The 17792-nt window shown below is 29.9% G+C and overlaps 1 protein-coding gene across 1 annotated transcript in view; it reads left to right on the top strand.

Annotated features, from left to right (window-relative positions):
• LOC117169914 (MAM domain-containing glycosylphosphatidylinositol anchor protein 1) overlaps nt 1-17792 on the top strand; it is a 388199-nt gene that overhangs the window by 284517 nt on the left and 85890 nt on the right. The gene's annotated exons all lie outside the window — the stretch shown is intronic.

The following is a 17792-nucleotide window of genomic DNA, read 5'->3' as shown; positions in this document are numbered from 1 at the left end:
GCGAGGGCGCATACTTTGAATAAAATATTTGTTATCATTCTCTTGAAACAAATGTGTTTTTTTCTTGAAAAAATACCGGTTTCATATGTATACACCTGGTAATTAGGATGCTTTAAAGATTTTTTTTTAATTATTTAAAATTAGGCTGTTTCTAGCCGTCCCGCAAAATGGGGGAAGTTGAAAAAGGGGGTGCACTAATCCCGAAAATACAGGACGAGACACTTCCTCCAATTAATAAGAATAATATTTTTAAATAAAATGCTAGCTGGTTCTCTGACTTCCTAAGTCTTCAATAAAATTTTACATTCAAATTATAGGTCAAACGATGGATCCCAAAGAAAGATTTATATTTTTTTTAAAAGTTGCACTCTAGAAAAATTAAATAGTATACAAGACTATATATATGTTCCTTACTCTTTCATAAAATTTAATTATATTGTAGGACAATCTATTCGTCTCAAATCAAGGAATATTTTATATTCTTGTATCTAGATTGAATTATACGAATAAAAAAAGTTCATGGGGAACTCATGTAATCGATAAAATACGTGTTGACTGGACTAAATACCCATTTTAAACCCATTAAAAAAACTAATACTAAAATTTTTTAAAAGTTCAAATTATTACTATTACAATTCCTATCAGTCTCTGTTAGAATTATTTTATTTGAAAATTTAGAATCAAAACATCTCTTCTATTCGTAAATCAAATTTGCATTATGCAGATGAAAAAAATGTTCTGTTTAGAACAGATGTTTTAAATATTAAAGATGAACATAACTTCCTTACTCTTCATAAAGTGAATTAATATTATAGGTCAATCGATTTGCATCGGAACAAAGAATCAAATGTATCAATATTATAAGTCAATCGATTCTTCTCGAATCACTACATCTTCTATATTCTCACATTAACTTTAAATTATGAGAATAAGAAAATTTTTACTCGTAAAATCGATTTTTAATATAATATTATTGACCAAGACTTCCTTACTCCCTGATAAAATGTATTAATATTATAGGTGAATCGATTCGTCTTGAACCAAGGAATCTTTTATATTCTTGCATCAACTTTAAATTATATTAATGAAAGAAGTATTACTATAAAACCTCGATTTTTGACCTAATTATAAGTGCTAAACAAATTTAATAAATCTAAAAAAAATTTCGGTCAGTCTCAAAATTCATCAATTTGAACGCAACCATTTTCAAGTTATCGTGTACACAAAAAAGTGTGAGATCCAAACATACACAAATTCACAAATTTCCACACGCATACATACATCCGGAAAATTGCTTAGAAAATTTTATTAGACATTTTTAAATTGAGGAACGTTCGATTAAATAAATAAACCTTTTTTCGAAAATGTAACTATTGCAAAGCTTCCTCAATGAGGAAGAAAAATATTCTACAGTGCTAAACAAATTTAATGAATATTTTTGGAATTCCTTTTGCTCAATTTTGTGATATTAGTGGTAGTCTAGCGATAGTGGTAGCTAATTTTTCAATTGAGGATCGTTTCATCATTTCGGAATATGTGAGGATGAAAAAAATGTATATTTTACATTCATGATACTTTTTTTAAAGTAGTAAATAAAATTGAAAGAAAATAGATTGGAGTGAAAATACACAAAATACAGGGTGTCCGTACTTTAGCCTGGTTATGTTAAACGTTATGACCTATCTGAACGCTTAAACTCGTCTTGTGAAATAACTATAATTGTTTAAAATTTTTTTAATGTTAAATTTTTTAGAACATTGACATCTGAAAGTTGTACTGTAGTTAAAAACTCATTATAACCCGAATTTATATATTTTCCTCGACCTAAAGTTCTGGAAGCTCTAACTGAATCGCAATAGTAATTTTAATTAAGATATACATACTCTGTGAGCACCTAAAAGTAAAAATGTATTTTATTATCTGTGACCAGTATTTTAAACTATTATTTCAAACTGTCTTCAAATCGTGACACTCTTATCTTGATTTGTCAAAAGTGCCTCTATTCTAGTAGAATATTTTTTATTTTTCTACAGAATTTATTATGGAAATATGTTAATTCGGGTATATATTATTAATTTTTTATATTATACTCAAATTCAACCGGATATTTATGAAAGGACCATTTAAAAACTGCAGAGAAAATAGCGAGCCTGTTAGTTTGACCACAGCGGTTGACAACTTCGATTTTTCGCGTACACTAGATTACAAGATTACAGCATTACATATGATTACAAGAGAATATATGGGATTACACAAAATTATATCAAATTAAACCAGAATAAACAGGATTAAATATGGATTACAAAAGATTTCACGGGATTACATAAGACTGCATGGGAATAAAGAGGATTACATGGGATTACATGGGATTATATAAGATTACACAGTATTACATAGGATGACGCAAGATTACACGAAAAAATTGATATGTACAATTTGCTTTCAAGAAATTTTCATGATTAAACAAACAATTGAGTTAACAATTTTTTTCTATTTTTAAGAAAATAATAATTTTTAGTTGTATATTTCTAAGTATTTTTGTTTCCTTGTGAAATTAAAATATCATTAAGACTGCTTGTAATCATGTGAGGAAAGTTTTTGAAAATCATTACAATTATTTTTTAGCAATTACATTTTAAAAGGTACTTTTTTGAATTATTGATTTTTTTGCGGCAATTAAAGAACGAATCATTTTAATGGATGATTAACTATCTCTTCTGCTTCAGTTTCAGCTTATATGCATACTCTCTTACCCTAATTATGCATAAACGAAGCTGATATTATTTGTACAACTAATCAGCAAAAAACGTTATCAGTGAAAAACAAGCTTATGTGTACTTTCCTCTTTCAAACACAAGGCAAATAGACAAATTTCCTCATATTCCTATGATGCAGAGAAGCTCTCCAGTCCAGCTGTTATAGACATACCCAACACGAAACTAAAAAGAAAAAAAATTAGAAACTTGCATTAAAAGTACGTGGGTAATTTTTTTATGTAAAAAAAATTGAATTTTTCTAAAGCTTTTGTAAATCAAAAATTATTATAATAGATTTGTAGTTTTAACAATTACAGATGTTTCTGAGAAAATAGTTAAAAATGGTTGAAAGTGCTACATTATTTTGAATATTTATCACTTTATCAACAAAATAAGTAAACTTTGTACATATTTTGAATGAACTCTGAGAAAACTATGATATTGAATGAAGGACAAGTAATGGTAAATAAAAAACTTACCTTCGAAAGCAGATTTTTTATTATTCAAAATGTATATATAAAAGAAGATATTATTTAGAAAGATGCTATTACCAAATTAACTCGAATTTTTTCAAAACATGAAACAAATTCCGTAAATAAAGCTCATTCTATACGAAAAGTCATATTTGTTTGCCTTTAAAAAATATTTTTTTATAGACTTTACATATCAACTATATCATTTATATCAACACCATTACATTAAAATGAATTAGTTATTGTTTCAAATTTTTTTCTCATAAATAGCTTACAAAAATTAAAGCCGAAGAAAACAGGGATATGCAAATGTGTTTAAATGCTGCTTTAAAATTATATTAAAGATATTTCTAAATGATTATTATTATATATTTATAATAATCTTTACAGATTTGACACAATATCCAAATAAACTTAAATTTTATAAAGGATTTTAGAAAAACAAAATTTATTTGCCACATTTTACCATCTTCATTTATATTTCTTTAAGTGAATGGTGTAACCTATACATCGAATCTTCATAATAAGTCTTCTATATTAAATTTGTTGTTGTAATTTTCCATGATTTGAAACAAAAATGAAAAGAATCTACTATAAACTATACCATTTTTTGATATTTTTTAGTACTCAAATTTTGATTGCATAACAAAATTGACAATTGAAACGCTCTATTTTGCGATCAAACTATGCAAGGTACGAAAAAGATGAATAGACAAAAAAATTATTAGGCAAGAGTTGTTCACTCAAAAAGGATCTTAAAATTTCATATTAATCATTTCTAGATAGGATAACTAGATTTTCTTTTAATGGTAAAAAAAAGATTAAAAATTATAAAATTAAATTTTTAGAAATAAAGACAAAAGTTGTTCAAACAAAAAAGACCTACAAATTTGTTATGAACTCCTATCATAAAATTATATTTAAAATAGAAAAATTAACTTTCTAGAAAATGATACAATATACAATAACATTTTATTTTGCACAATTTTTTGCCTAAACTGTATCGACAAATTTTCCTTGTGCCACTTTACGTTAGAATGCATATTTGTGGTTTAAATCGTAAAAATAACATGGAAAAAAAGTTAAATTTATGGAAAAGCGACATAAGTTTCAATAAAATATTTGATAAGGAAATTTTTTTTCTTGTAGAATGCCAATTTTTTATTATTATTATTATTATTATTATTATTATTATTATTACACCATTAAGCCATTTCCCTTTGGAGGTAGGCGTGACTCACTCGGTAGGGGAAAGGAGTAGTGTGTGGAAGGGATAGAGATTTTTCAGATTGATCCAGAATTCTCGTGCTATTTAAGTAAATAACACGTTCGTTCCGCAACACTGCTCCGACCCAGGTTGCTGATCAATCTCTCTAGCAATCACCCCAAGCGAAGAACCTCACGAAGTCGTTATGTAAGGTTCTCCACTTGGGTCCATTTTAAATTATTATTTTTGGCTTTGAGTATGAACTAAATTCCCTAGAACAACCAGAAGTGAATATATTCTATGTTAAAAAAAATGGAACACGTGTGTATATATTCCTCGCGAAATTTAGATACATTTTTTTAAAGCAGGATTTTAGAGTTCCAACTTTACAAATGCCCCAGTGAATCGTTTTGTAATCAAAACGTTTCGTCTTTAAGCTTAAAATATCGGGAATTTATCCGGCTTTAAGACTGTATAGGTTTCTCTTTACTGGCCATAAAACAGCTTTTCATGCGGACGTCCACATATGGCTAGCAGAATTTAGCTCCTGTGTTGTAGGAAAATTACACTTTTCAGATTATATAAAAATGTTCGTATTTCTCTACCCCGAACATAAAAATTATCTGCAGATAAAAAGATTTAGACTTGATTCCCTATAAATAAAAAGGTGTTCTAGCCCTGTAGGTCCAAAGTTATAACCCTCTGAAGTCGCCCTTTTTCCCCATGTATTGCTAGCGAAATATTCATGACAAACTGCAATTATAGCGAAATCGGGGGAGGGGGTCAACTTCCGCGTATCATGACTTCGAAATTAGGGCTGCAAAACTTTTTTTTTAATTACATTGAATCGAGTCAGCTCTTAGTCGTATCAATATCATTTTTATGCGAGGTTTGCATTGATGTGAATATTTGTTATTAAACTGAAGACAACCATTTATTCCGGAAAAAAGGCTATTTTAAAACTTTAAAAAATTTCAGGAAAATGCATCAAATATGTTTTTGTCCTAACCGTTAAAAAGTACTAAATATCTTCCAAACGGTTCAAAATTTTTCAGAAAATTGTGCAAAATCTCATAAAATATACAGTTTTTCTTTACACTTGCCTAGATTCTTCTTTGACACATCTGAAGTGTTCCAAAATCGTTTTTATTTTCTCTATAAAGTTACGAAAATTATTGTTATATGACCTAGAAGCAAAATTATTTTTAAAAAACTTGAAAAATAAAAAAATTATTCGAAATTTTATTTTTGTATTTAAAATTATTTTCCCCTTCAAATTATAATTTGCCACTTAATGTTCATAAACAATTTACCGACTACTGAAACTTACAACGAATATTTTTTTGTTAAAGCTGTTTTAAAATATTCTGAGAAAGACTGTTCGTCTCAAAAATGCATACAAAATAATAAGTAGAGAATCAATCTTAAAATAAAAAATTGAAAAAAAAACAAACATAAAAACTAACTAACATGACACTCTGAACACTTGTAGATTATTATTATTATTAATTCGAAAGAATTAAAAATGATCTTTCCAAGAAAAGAAAGTACTTTACAAAAGATTGTAATATGTGCAAACATGATTTGTCTTGTAAACTCTGATAACAAGAAGATGAGAGTTAATCTCCGTTTAAGCTGAGTTGATCCTTATACGCTCATTAAAAGATATTAGCAGCTGCTCCTCAATTTCGGAATGCAGAGTCGAGCCATCGCATCGCCGATACGAACCGGAAACCATAGTCATTTGTCAAGGAAGGAAGGGCGGGCGGAAACCACCTCGCCGCCCGGAAATTACCAGCACCTCGACGTGAAAATTTGCAAATTTCCTACCAACCCTTGTACGTCTCAAGGGGTGGAAGGTGGCCGTTCGGGAAACGACGCCTCCACATCCCAAATGTGAAATCTATATGTAGAGGCTCACACTGTTACCTCTGAATTCCACCTCTCATCCGGAGTGTAGCGGGGCTTGCAGATACGGGTTTCCGAGCAACTAATCTCTACGCAATTTAGATGGCACGAGAGCACCTATTAACCATGGGTCCTCCGTGGGAATTATCGATTACATGGTTATTCTCCTGCTTGCGGAGGAAAACTTATCCCTGCTGGATGAAGCGGTTAAGTGATCCTACATTTTAACCTAATATTCCACTAGCTAGTGCTAAATACGTACTTCAAATTCATAACTATAATAATCAGTAGAATTGTTGCCCCCCCCCCCTTACGAAATGATTGGCCACCTCCCAATGACTGGCTACCTCCTAATGATTTGCCGGTTCATCTAAATATTTTTATATGAAAGAATACTCAGAAATAAGTTTAAACTTAACTCACGATATAAGCAACCTTAATTTTTATGTTTGGTCATGTGAGGATCACGAAATCGATAGAGACGGTGCTCAGCCAAGCGTGAGAAATATCACGAGGGCAGTGCTCTTAGCTCGTTAGTTGCGTCAGATTTTAGCATGCGTTAAAATCTAACGAAATTGTTCATTTAGCCCTTTATTATACCGTTATTATATCGAGAGTTGAGTGTAATAATAAATAGTGCATTTTAAAGTGCAAACAATTCTACAGCATATTTGAAAAGCTAGGTTTATGCATTATAGTGCGTTTAAATACCAGAGTAGCTAAAGCGGTAAATTAGTCAGGGATTTAAGGGCATGTGATACTTCGGCGTGTGGTCAATGGGGTACAGTTCCCCCGGCCTTTTTCCACAAAAATGAAAAAAATTTTAAATTGAATTCGGAGATGCTATACAATCTCATAATAGACGCCCCCAGACTATTTTTTGAGGGATAATAACAAAAAAATGTTATTGTAATGAATGAAAATGTTCTGCATTTGCATTATTTTGAATTTAGGGTGGTTTTCAGCTTTCTGTCATTCCGATAAGGTGGGTCTCTGCTGTACCGATGCTGTCGGCAGCAACAAGAATAATAATGGGAGAGAATTGTAACACACATAACCATAAAATACACAGAAATAAAATTTAGCAAAATTAAATTTTTTTGAATTAAATCACAAAAAAGTTTGTGGGGACGTCCATTAGCATGCTTGCGATCATTTCCCAACTTTTTAAGACAAAATATTAATTTTTTTAGAAAAAAAGCCTGGGAAACCTAAAACTGGTAAAATCGATAATCTTCTAAGTATCGCATGCCCTTAAGCGAAAAGCTGTTGAGGTTAGGAGTATCCGCTTGTTGAATATTATTACATTCTCATCAAAGAATGTATTGGATTTGTGTAAAATTTGACCACTTCCCTTTTTTGTCAAATTTCTATATTTTGAGACCCTCTGAATCCAAAAAACTGGTTTTTACGAATGTGTATGCATGTATATATTTATGCATTTTTATGTATGCCTGTATGTTTGTTTCTCTGTGAGCACGATGACTTAAAAAAATTAACCTATTAGATTGGCTTTTGGCACCCTTTTTTAGTTTCGAAAACTGAAGGTCAAGTTCGTTAGCCAGTCATTTTGGAAAAAATTTAAAAAGTGAGCGAATTTTGAAAATTTTTGAGTACCAGAAAAGAACGATCAAATTGTTATTAATAATTTTTGGATAGAATGCCAATATTGAAAAATGCTAAATTCAAAAAAGATCTACAAATTTGTAATTCGAAATGAATAACACATTTAATAACATTTTTCGCCTAAATTGTATCTACAAATTTTCTTCGAGCGACTGTACGCTAGGATTCGTAATTTTGGTTAAATCGTGGAAAATAAAATTGAAAATAAACAAATTAAATTTATGGTACCGCGACACAATTTGCAGTAAAAAGCTTAGTAATAAAATTGTTTTTTTATATGATGCGCACCTTTTATTAATTTGAAAAACAAGATAATGAAAACACATATGTTTCAATACCAATACATTTCATGAATTATAATAATATACATTTATTAAAATGATACATTTTTCATGGTAGCTGAGAGAAAATTAGTGAATAATAAGGCGAAAATATTAAAGTAATCAAGAAAGTAAAATTTGTATATTATTTTTTAATACCTGAATAAGTAGTATCAGCCCGAAGTGCAGAACTTAATTTAATACACATTTTATATAATAGTGTTGCATATAGTGTAGAAAAATGTAAATTTGAGAAAAAATCGAGTGTGAAACACGAGATACTTAATGAGAATATCTTTGTTAAAGCCGAAGGAGCATTAACAAAAGAGAATTTACAATCACTAGCTTACAGTTGTCGATTTTTTTACCTTTTATGCGTGAGATAAATGTATTATGGAGCGCGAGAATCAACAGTCGCGGGCCCTAGGTGCACTCAAACTTGAGAACAAAGCGAGCCGCGCGCGAAGTGCGGAACTTTTTTTCTAATGGTTACGATAGATTTCACTGAAAACTTTCAGATTTTAATTGAATTCCTTAATTAAAAATATGCGATAGTATTATTTTAATATTAAAATTGTATTTGTACGGGGTCTAATATTTTTGCAAAATACATTATTATTATTCTGCGTTGACACCTTAACAGCCCCTGACGCTTGGGTGATCCTGTTGCATTTCCGTGACCCTATAATTCTCTCAATAGGGAGAAGACAAAATGCATTTAAAATTGCTTAAAATTTGTATAGGCTATTCATATAATTTTTGGCACGTTTTTTTATAAATAGTAAGTAGAAACCATGTCAAAAACAATTTTTGATCCCGGCTGATCATTAAATGATTTAGAAAATAATCCCGGTGCTTTCAAGATCAGTAATATATGTATAAGTTGATGTGGTCAATAACTGTATTTCATCATATTTCAGTGGGTAGTCATATAATTATTGGCCTATGATAATCATTGTATGTTCGTAGCTAATTGTTATGTTTTTGACGTTATTGTTAGTTGCTTCAAATCTAAATTATCTGATATTTTCAACGCTCCACTTAATATAGTAATTTAGAACTTTTCTGCAGTTTTCTAATTAATTTTTTTCTGAAAAAAGCTACTGTCGTCACTCCATAGGAATCGAACCACAGGACGAGTGTAGATCTTGTCTCAGTAAAAATTTAATTTTAAAATTAGTTTTATAAAATTTCTTACTTATATCTGTTTATTTCAAAATTTATTTCGATGCTTATAGTTTTATACAAGCTGTTAAACTGTGAAAATTCCTTAAGTGGCCAAACATTGTACCGATTACTCTACCTCAAATTCATAACTATGTAAAGCTAATAAAAAGTAAGTTTCTTAAAAAAATGGAGTTTTACAATATAATACAATTTGGCATAATAATCTGATATTCATTAAAAAGTCTGAACACATTGCAGCTTCAATTTTTAGGCTCGCTTTTCGCATGTTTTTATGTCGCGACTTTTTTCATTATGTGAAACTGACAAAGGCAAAGTCAAAGTGAGTTAAAATTCAAAAATGCTTTAATTTTTAAAGGAAGTTTGGAATTGTTCCATTCATAACGTATCAACTTTGAAATCAATAATATTGAAAGTGTCCAATTAGAAATCATATATTTTTTTAACTAAACTATGAAGGTTCAGGAGATATAAAATTTTCTAATTTCGAGTGGTGAAAATGAGAATGAATTTTGTTTAGCGATAAATCAAATTTTTTAATAAAAAAATCAATTGTATCACTTTGAATATCAATTGTCACTACATGATATAATATTAATTATTCACATTTGTCATCTATACAATTTAAATTTTTTTATGATTGTTGTCCTGAATGCGCAATATTGTGATATTTAGATTGAGATTTTCTATAATATTTTATGCTGCACGCACTATATATTGAGGTCTTGAACGTAAATTTTCAATATTAAAGAATCGAAAATTGTAAATCGATAAAATTTAATAATGCGAAATTCTTTATTATCAAAATTAAATAATTTTGAATGGTTACTTTTCAAAATTGCATAACTTTGAACTATACAATTTTAACATTAAAGAGTCTTATATTTTGAAAATTTGCAATTAAACATGATGCAAGTTTTAAGTTTTACAATTAAAAATTCTGTAAATATGATCATTTACATTTGAAATTTCATAATAATAATAACGAAAGTTTAAGAGCTTTTATGAATACACCTTTAACGTTCAAGAGTTTTCAATTGTAACTTTCAAGAATTGTAGAAACTTGACTTGTAAATCTTTTAAAATTAAATGTGTATAATTTTGAAAATTAAGAAGTCACAATTATGCGAGCTTTAAGTTTTCAGTTATCAGTAATGTAATTTGCATTATTGTCGTTTGAAATTTCTTTATTTAGAAGATTTAGAATAAAAAACTTGACTTTTTTCATCAAATGGTTCTAATTTAAAAAAATGTATTTGTACACTCTTAAAACTGAAGACTCTTCAATTATAATTTTTCTAAACTGTTGATATTTGACTTCTAAATTTTTGAAACTAAAAAGTTCATAATTGGGAAAATTTATAACTTAAAATTAAACAAGTTTTAAGTTTTAGAATAAAAATGTAATTTTTATGATTTATACACCAAATTTTCTCCATTTGGAATATTTGAAAAAATTTGTCCTCCTGAAACATTGCCGGAGTTGTGAAAGGGGATGGAACCAAACTTATGAAAAATATTTGACTACTTTTTCTGAATTTCCGGGACTAGCCAAACTTATGAATAATATTTGTCTACTCATCCTGGACTTCGGATCGACATGAAACTTCGAATTTTTATTTATACATGTTTAAAATTTAGGTGTTTTCAATTCTAAATCTTCAAAATTAAACTGTTTAAGGAAAAAAAAACTAAATACGTGAAAGTTACATATAACTTTAGGTCGATTAAAGTTCATTTAAAATTAATACGAGGCGATGTAGCCATTTTACTATTTATTTTATGACAATTAACTATTTTTCACAGAGCTTAAAATTTAATAATATATTTTTATTTGATAATGAAGCAAGAAAAATAAGCAACATGTGATAAGTGCACGTAGCGCTCTATTTATGTTTGTTAAGAAATAATGAACGCTGGTTATTTTCCGATCGAAATATTTGCGTTTTTCATGGATGGAAAATTTTCTTTAAAAACAATACAAAGCGTGTCCATATTCAAGATGTGACTCTTCAGAAGTATATCAAAGAACGGGCGGAGAAATAAAAGAAGTTTGTCGAGACTTCCTTTAACGGAACTTGGACTTTGATCCTTTTGTTTTGTCACGGGATGAGCCAAAGGATCAATTCAGCATCTCAAAGGACCGAACTTTTCTTGCTTTCTTGTCTGGACTCTTTTTTTGTTTCCTTTCACTCCTCTTACTCCTTTTCACCACCCTCATGTCCTGACCGTAATTCTCAACGAACTACTTACATTCACGACATTTATTCTTTTTTCACCAATGTTTTCTTCCTTTATTTTTACAACGTTTTTTTTAAATCCTCTTACCCGATTTCTATTTTATCTATTTTATTCATTTGATCTATTTTATCTCGGGGGCCGTTCACTAGCTAAGGCACGCTATTTTAAACAAGTTTTCTACCCCTCATCTTTTTCTTCACAGATCATCACACAGAAGCTTTAAATTACTAGGTAACGTCACATATACAAAGACCACCACCCCCTTTAAAGTCAAAGTTTCTTTCGATTTCATTTCATGAATGCCTAAAATAAAAAACGAAACATACAAGCATAATATCTTAAGAGACTTCACAGCCTCGAATGCTCTCAAAACAGGAAAATAGGGCGATTTTTTACGAAAAAAATAAGGATAATAGGGAAACTAATTCTTTTAAATCAAATTGACATATGGATACCATATGGAATTCAATATGCAAATTTTGAGATTTCAAGTCGAAGCATATTGCTTTTTCAACAGAATACTTGACTATTTAAACAAAAAGATACATTTTTTATCTAAAAAAATGCATTTCAGAACTCGAAAAGATCAATTTTTAACTAAGAATGATGATTTTTCAAACAAGTTGTTAAATTTTAAACAAAATAAAAAATTTGACTTTAGGCCAAATAACTTAATTTATAATTAAATAAATCAACTTTCAAGTGAGAGAGCCAAATTTTTAATCGGTGAAATTTTCAACCTTTACAGACGAATTTTCAAACAAAAAAGAATTACTAGTCGAATCTTTATGCCAGTAAGAAAAATTTTTTAGTAGACAGTTGAAATTTCAACTAAGGAATTTTCAACCAATTATTATCAATTATCAATCCACAAAGATGAATTTTTAATAAAACAGTTGAATTCTCTAAACAAAAAATGACCGAATGGTTGAGCTTTTAAGCAAAAGGGATGAATTTTCAACAAAATACTGGCATTTTAAGTCAAAAAGTTGAATTTTCAAACCATGTACATACTGGACTAAAAAATAAAAATTACCGTTTTTTCTTATTATTTTTTTATTATCATTTTTTCTTGTTATCTATCCACTGATATAAAAAAGAAATACCTACATTTCAAGATGTTCAATCTGAACCAACCCTGAGAAATGTCGGGCTAAAAGTAAACTTGCCATCCTAGAGGACTAAAAAACGAATTTTTCTAATATTTTATATTTTCAACTGCTGATAACAAAAAAAATACTTTCACGTAGCCAAGTGTTTCCATTTCAGCTATCTTCTAACACAATCCATCTAAGAGATAGGATTCCAGAATTGCGGTCTAGAAAATTTAATTTTCTTATTATTCTCATTGTTCAATCTTTGATAACAAGGGAGCATGAGCAGAATAAAGAAAATTTTATTTCAAAGGAACTTCTGTAGTTCAATACTTTCAATTCAATACTTTCAATTTGAGCCATCTTCAAAGAAAATGGGATAGTTTTTCGGGTATGATAATCCCAGTACCAAAAAGGGCGCTGAAACGAAACACTACAAATCAATGTCTTCTTCTTTTTAAGATATTTTTTCATAAAGACATAGGAGGTGGAAAAGAGGGTTTAAATAAAGCCTTCTTTTAGCCCTAAAATTAAAAGAAATGGACATGTGCCACTCGGAAGAACTAAAAGAGGACCTAAATTCAGTAGAAATTATACCCTTAATGAAAAAAATAATGATTGGGACAACTCTTAAAATTTTTGATACTAATATTTTATTTAGTAAATAATTTTGCTGCTACTTAGTTACTGGTAAGGACTCTTTTTTTTATTGGTCCTCGATGAGTTGTCATTACTATCTAATTAGTTTGGCTAACAGCTTCACCTTGTCAGAATTCTATCTAACCATGGTAAACGACTATATGTTGGTAATTGAACTTACTGAAAAAGGCACTCATGTCTTATAACATCTTTGGACACACCAACATTTTCTCTTTATTAAAAGCACTAATTAAAATGTTTGCCACTATATACCCTCGAAATCTGAAGTAGAAAAATCCAAGTAAGCTCGCGAACATATTCTGTTGCGACGTTGATGTCAGCTTAGCTAACTGAGATATTTTTAATTCATATTTTGATATATAAAAAAAACTTGTAATTAATTTCTTCGAAGCACTCTGTAGGTTGAGATTTCTAGTAAAACTGAAAACTCGTTCGATTTTAAAAATGCTTCTACATACCTTCGAATGCTTGTAGACAAATCAATCAATGGTATAGAGGAGGAATGCACTGATAACCTACATACTCATAGTAAACCTTTACTAATTTAGTTATGAGTACTTAAAATGGCTTCCCAAATCGACTATTTGCTTAGTCGGCGTTACTAACCCAATATCTGTCAGAACTAATAAATTCTTTACCAATAAAAAATTTTAATTTAAGAAATTTAAATTTGGAAAAAGATACAAATTTTCCTGAAAAAATTAAACAAAAATAAAGCAAACCTTTTTATTGTCAAATTAAAATAACAAATAATTTGTAAAAAAATATTCACCAACGTTCCAGCACTCATAGAGCACCCTTATCAAGGAAAGAAACATTCGAACAAGCAGGAACAGTAACGAAATTACGATGCTCTCTCCCTGATAATCGAGAATCAAGTCTGATTCAAGTTAGATTCTCGGGCATCAGGGAGAGAGCATCGTGGTTTCGTTGCTGTTCCTGGCTGCTCGATTTTTTTTCCCTTGATAAGGGTGCTGTATATTGCCAAAACGTTGGTGATTATTTTTTAAAATGTTTTTTATTTTGTTTTGGATAGCTATAAAAATAAAAAAGACGAAAGAAATAAAAAAGAAGGAAGTAGATTTGATTGGCTGCCTTCTAATTTTTCTTTCCTCTTTTTTATTTTATAACCTAAAAATTTTTTTATTTTATTTCTTTACGATGAAAAAGCCTGTAGCTAATTAATGTTAACCTCAGCTGTATGTAATCAGCTGATTATTACCCTGCTTGAATAATTACCTGCAATGTTTCGTATTTCCAGTTTTTTCTTTAAACCTATTGAGACCTACATTTAGAAATCTAAAGAGGGCCTAAAGTTTTGATTAGGCAGCATTGCTGAAAGTTTTGATAATATTTTGATGAACATCCCCTGTAGGAAGAAAAAGGGAAGCAAAGAGGTGGAAAGTTTATCCGCAATACGTGGGGCTGATCCCGATGGAGCTGGTGTTATGTTGGCTGAGTGTATATGACGAAATGGCGAGAGCCACGTAACTCTACGCGTGTGTACATAACCCTTAGCTTCTCTATATTGCATGCACTCAATATACATATCACGTAGATAACATAGTACATATACACGATCGTCGCGCTTATCTAAGGATTTGGCACGTTCCATGGACATGTGGTGTAAATCCTTTTCATGCTTTCTCAAATTTATATATCAGTTTCATGACCTTTTAGCTCACTCATTTTCCAGACTGGAGAACATCAACATATCCCCACCCACCCAATGTTACATGACACCCTCCTATTTGAAAATTTGAAATATAGATGGAATTTTATATAGCCTGTGATCGAACAATACACACTAAGTATGAGAATAATTTTAATTAAATTTTTCAAATCTTCTTTGACATTTAAGAACGTTGATACTATTTGAAGCTTAATTTAGACTGCAGATTAACTTAACAGATAGAAAACGTTTCTCTCTTTTATTCTAAGCCTTCCTTTTTGTTTTCCAGGGCTTGTCGGGAGTTGTCTTCAAATTGCCTTGGACTGATTTCGGGGGGACAGAAACGTAAACAGTGAGAGCCGCCGGACTCGTTTCCGGCGTTTATAGAACTGCTCATGCCTTTGGTACACTTGTTTAGTATTCTAAACTATAGGTCAAGTTCGTTAGATAGCCATTTTGGATAAATATTCAAAAACTGGGCACATTTTGAATACTTTTGAGACCACTTTTTTCAAAATTCAAAAATTCTTTGTACGGTTATTCATAGTATTCAAAAAATTTCTCAATTTATCTCAATGATTTTTTTCGAAAAATCAAAAATTACTGGAGTTATAGCATTTTCAAAATCCAAACTAAAATGAACAATTTAAGCCAAACAACGCATGATACGAAAAAAGTCTGGAAAAGAAAAACGTTGCTTTTTGAAAGCCCTACAAGATTATGATAACAACTTTTTAATTTGGTCAAAAAGTTGAAAATTCAAAACTTGATCCTACACAAAATTTTTGAAACCACATTTTTTCAAGATGTAAAAATTCTATGCACGGTTGTTCATAGTAATTCAAAACTTAAGCAATTTATTCTTCCGACTTTTTTCTATAAAAAGAAAATTATCAGAGTTAGAGCATTTTCAAAATCCAAAAAAACAAACTAAAATGACCATTTTAAGACAAACAACGCATGGTATGAAAAAAAGCTAGGAGAAGAAAAACCTTGCTTTTTGAAAGACCTATAGAACTATGATAACAACTTTTTTAATTTGGTGGAAAAGTTGAACATTCCAAATTTGATCGTATCAAAAATAATGGAAAATCTAAAAATTTCATTTTTTGCAAGATAGGAAACAAATAAAAAGCTCAAATTGCGCGCCCTGGAAAGAACTACAAATTTATAATGAACCACTTTTCGATATAAGCTACAAAAAAAATAGGACAAAACTTGTTCATCCAAAAAATAGCTATAATTTTTGATAGGACACGTAGTTTTCGCTTTAGTCGTAAAAAATAACATTCTGAATAAAAATATTAAATTTGTTTGTAAAAACGACACAAGGTATAAACTTAAATTATCAGACAACAGTTGTTCGCCTAAAAAGGTCTATAAATTTATTATTAATTATTTTTCGATAGGACGAGTAGATTTTCTTTTTATGTATTATAATTGATATAAAAGTGTTGTGTATGATGTAGAAAAGTTGACATGTTGGACAAAATCGAGTGCGAAGCACGAGATACGTGATGAGAATATGTTCGTTAAAGCCAAAAGAGCTTTAAGAAAAGAGAGTCAAATTCACAAAATTACAATTGTCGGCCCGTTCACCTTTGATTTTAAAAGGTCTGTGCCCGAATGCGGAAGAAATGCAAAGATTAAGAGCGGAGTACGATTCCTATCAGTCGCGTGCCGTAGGTGCGCTCAAACTCTCGAGCTAAACTTTTTTAACGAAAGAGAATTCACAATCACAAAATTACAGTGGTGGATGTTTTGAGTCTTAATTTTAAGATGTTTGCTCAAGAATGTGCGAAAATATAAAGGCCGAGCACATAGCGTGAGGTAAATACATAATCGAGTGTGAAACGCGAAATAAATACAACATCGAGCGCGAAGTGCGAGAACCAACAGTCGCGCGCCCTAGGCGCGCTCAAACTTGCGAGCCAAGCGGGCCGCGCACGCAGCGCGCGATGAGCATGTGACCGCGTAGCGGGCAGATTTTTTTCTATCGGAAAATAAGAAGAAGCATTGTAGTTCTGCATCGTGATTCCAAATATTAAAAAGAAATCTTTCAACATATTGCAATGTTCTTGGACTTTTTTTGAAGTAAAATTCCTAAAGCATCGCAGATAATTCTAAAAATATTTTATTACTTTTTTTGTTGCATTACACAAAATTTGGAATTAAAAAGTTTTCAATATTTTAAGTCATCTAATTTTCAAGAAAAATGATAATAATAATAAAATAAATGTACCTGAATTAAAAAAAAATAATTGATTGAACATTTTTGATTACTTATTATGTGGTTTTAATAATTTGTTTCTCTGGTCCAAAAAATATTGAAATTTTTGACTGGGTTAAAGTATTTACATTAATCTGAAAGCGAACATTATATACATAAAATAGACTGTTGCAAAATAAAAAGAATCCGTCCGTTAAAAACCCTGTCAAGGACATTTCAAAGATTTCAAGAGATTCCAATGTCTCTATAGAGAACCATGGGCAATAAATGAAGTGAAATGCAATTTCAAACAAATTCAATTTTAAGGTTTTTAAAGAGTTTGACCAATTTTACAGGATTCTTGGACATCTCAAATGACGTTAGGGAATTTTAAATGATTTTAATTAATTTCAAAGATTTTATCCTAAATGAAGAATTGAA

This window comes from Belonocnema kinseyi, chromosome 3, assembly GCF_010883055.1.
Source record: "Belonocnema kinseyi isolate 2016_QV_RU_SX_M_011 chromosome 3, B_treatae_v1, whole genome shotgun sequence".
In the NCBI taxonomy this organism is placed as follows: Eukaryota; Metazoa; Arthropoda; class Insecta; order Hymenoptera; family Cynipidae; genus Belonocnema; species Belonocnema kinseyi.
Note: the sequence above shows the minus strand (reverse complement) of the source record. Positions and strands in the feature narration are given on the sequence as shown.